Here is a 2900-nt window from a genome sequence, read left to right as displayed (position 1 = left end):
TCTTTCTCTGTCAATTCTCTCACACGAATCTCTGGTTCATGACAAATACCACCACCACGCCACTAGGATGCACCCTACTATGACATTACCATCGAAGAGCAAAGGGATATATCGACAACACCTCTTTTCTCTGGCGATGGTAATGAATCTCCTTCCTCGTTTCTCTTTCTCTTTCATTATTAACGTCAATTTCTAGTTTAATGTCAAGATGAATTGCAAAAAAATTGTTGATTCAAGTTCTCGTTAACTGTTGTTGTCTCCGATGACGACCACCACCACCACCACACCACCTGCTTGATTTTCGACACCCACATGTTCCATTTACCGTTAAGTTTGTACTGATGAATATTAGTATCTGTATTTATATATTTTTATGAAAGTTTGTATATGTGTGTATATTTGGTATATATCTATGTATATTTGATATATGTGTGTGTGAATATATATGTATCTATTATATGTATGTGTGTATTATATATATATATATATATATATATATATATATATATATATATATATATATATATAATGTGTGTTTGTATATATGAAAATAGTTTATTATTTATGTATATGGTGTCTCTCTACAAGCAAATAATCACATGAGGGTGTTTGGTATTTTCTACAAACAATCACATTTCTTATCTCTAATTAAAATTTTTATCTATAATTAGTATCTATATATTTTGTTCATAACACCAAGCAGATAAGGAAATATGGATATCGATATAAGTAATTAGATCATAATAAATACCTGTTGTTCGTAGGCTCTGATTAATTGCAATTTACATTCAATTTTTTCACTTTCCTCTGGGTTTTGCCAATACACCTCGCTAACATAGATGGTTTGAGTGTACGATCGTCATCCTCCCATCGTCGCCTCTCCACCAACACGTCGTCTTCATCCAGTTGATCGTCGCTGCACCAACACGATTTCATCATCTTCTATGTCGTCATCTCCCTAAACCATCGCCAGTGTGGTATATTTGATCCACATTGTCTATTTTAGCTACACTACTGTTTGTTCTAGCTCTTTTATACCGAGGTAAGTTATCATCCTCTTCTCTTAGCTTTCGGTTCTTACTCTTAATGTATTTTTTAACACAATTCAATATCTTGCTCACTAACATTATTCTTGCAAGTTCGTCTTAACAAGTTCAATTTTTCCCCTGTTTAATCAATTTTACAAGCAGTTTACCCATCTGATTATCACATTTATCTTCTTATCACAAAAGTATGATTATGATTATGTATTCTTCTAATTATTAGTGAATAAAATCTAATTAAACTCCCCATGATGAAATAATAATTTTTTCAAGCACAAAATTTATACTAGCTAATTTTGTCAGATATGAATCATAATCGCGAAGCAAATGGTGTCAAAATAACTTAAGAAAGTTGTTGTTATGGTATGAAATTTTCTTTTGCAGGCAAGTTTGGAAAAACTTATTTGATTTGCTGGGGAGAAGGATGTACATGAAATTTAATAAAGAACACATCTAATATTTTCACCATTAACCAATGCAAACTTCTTTGATTGTGTTCTTAAAACTTTATGTGTTCGTTTTGGTTAATTTTAGGGAGAAGAGTAGAAGAAATTGGATGTACTCTCAAATGAAGTTATTGTGAATACTTGGGTTAGCAGTGGTAGAATAGTGAGTGTTTGTAAACATACAAATAAAAGTTTGTATTGTTACTATTTAATCTAGTGGAATCACACTTCTCCAATGTATACTTGTTTTTGAAGAAGATGAAGATGCAATCATTTGGAACCCTTTAAACTTGGAAAGTAAGGAAAAATTCAAACTTAAATTCTCTCGATCTTTTAATCATAATCTCATTAGTTACTCTATAAGTTTATTTACTTTAGTAAATTATATGCAAGTGATTCAGGTATTTTGTTGTATTCGATCCGCTGGATGAATTTTCCAACATTGACTGTGTTGTTTCCATAGGAACTGTATGATACCCCATTAAAACTATTTATAGTTTTTTTTTTTCAAATTCGCTTACATATATCGAAATTTCTTCAAGATAACTTGATTTTGCAACATAATAAATTGAACGCCTTTCTAGATTTCTGGGATATACATGATAAAGGATGGTGGTGAGGCATGTTTAGAAGATGTATTGCAACCTGGGAAAAAGATAAAGGATGGTGGTGAGGCATGTTTAGAAGATGTATTGCAACCTGGGAAAAATATACTGACTCTTGGATATTGCATTTATGGCAACTCTTGCACGGTGAGAAATATTGATTACACAAATTACCATTTTTTTTAATTGTTTTTGTCGAATAAATTGGTCTAATTCATGATGACTTTTCAAATTCAACAAATTTTTTGTTGTATAATATATACTCATAACAAATACATGCATTTTCATTTTTCATCTTGTGTTACGCACTGGATTAGATGTGATTGGATTTACTCTTGATCCATCTCTAAGGGAATTTATATTCACCTACCTGGACATTAAGGTAAGCCTTTTTCTAACCTTTTTCGTTTTTTATAAAACAAGATTTCATATATGTGAGGTATAAAGATTTGTTCAAATTGCAAACATATGTGTGTGAATGTATGTGTATTTGTTATATGTATGTTTGTATAATGTATATATATATATATATATATATATATATATATATATATATATATATATATATAATGTGTGTTTGTATGTATGAAAACAGTTTATTATTTGTGTATATGTGTATTAGTATGCATTGTGGATTGTGTGTGTAGAATGTATGTATAATTGTGTATAATGTGTATCTTTATGTATGAAAACATGAAATTAGGTATCTATGTGTATTTATATGCAATACGGAATGTATGTGTGTATAATGTATGTATATGTGTGTATAATGCGTATTTTAATGTATGAAAACATGAAATTATGTA

The sequence above is a fragment of the Lactuca serriola genome, chromosome 3 (assembly GCF_051521515.1).
Source record: "Lactuca serriola cultivar US96UC23 chromosome 3, Lser_US96UC23_V15, whole genome shotgun sequence".
In the NCBI taxonomy this organism is placed as follows: Eukaryota; Viridiplantae; Streptophyta; class Magnoliopsida; order Asterales; family Asteraceae; genus Lactuca; species Lactuca serriola.
Note: the sequence above shows the minus strand (reverse complement) of the source record.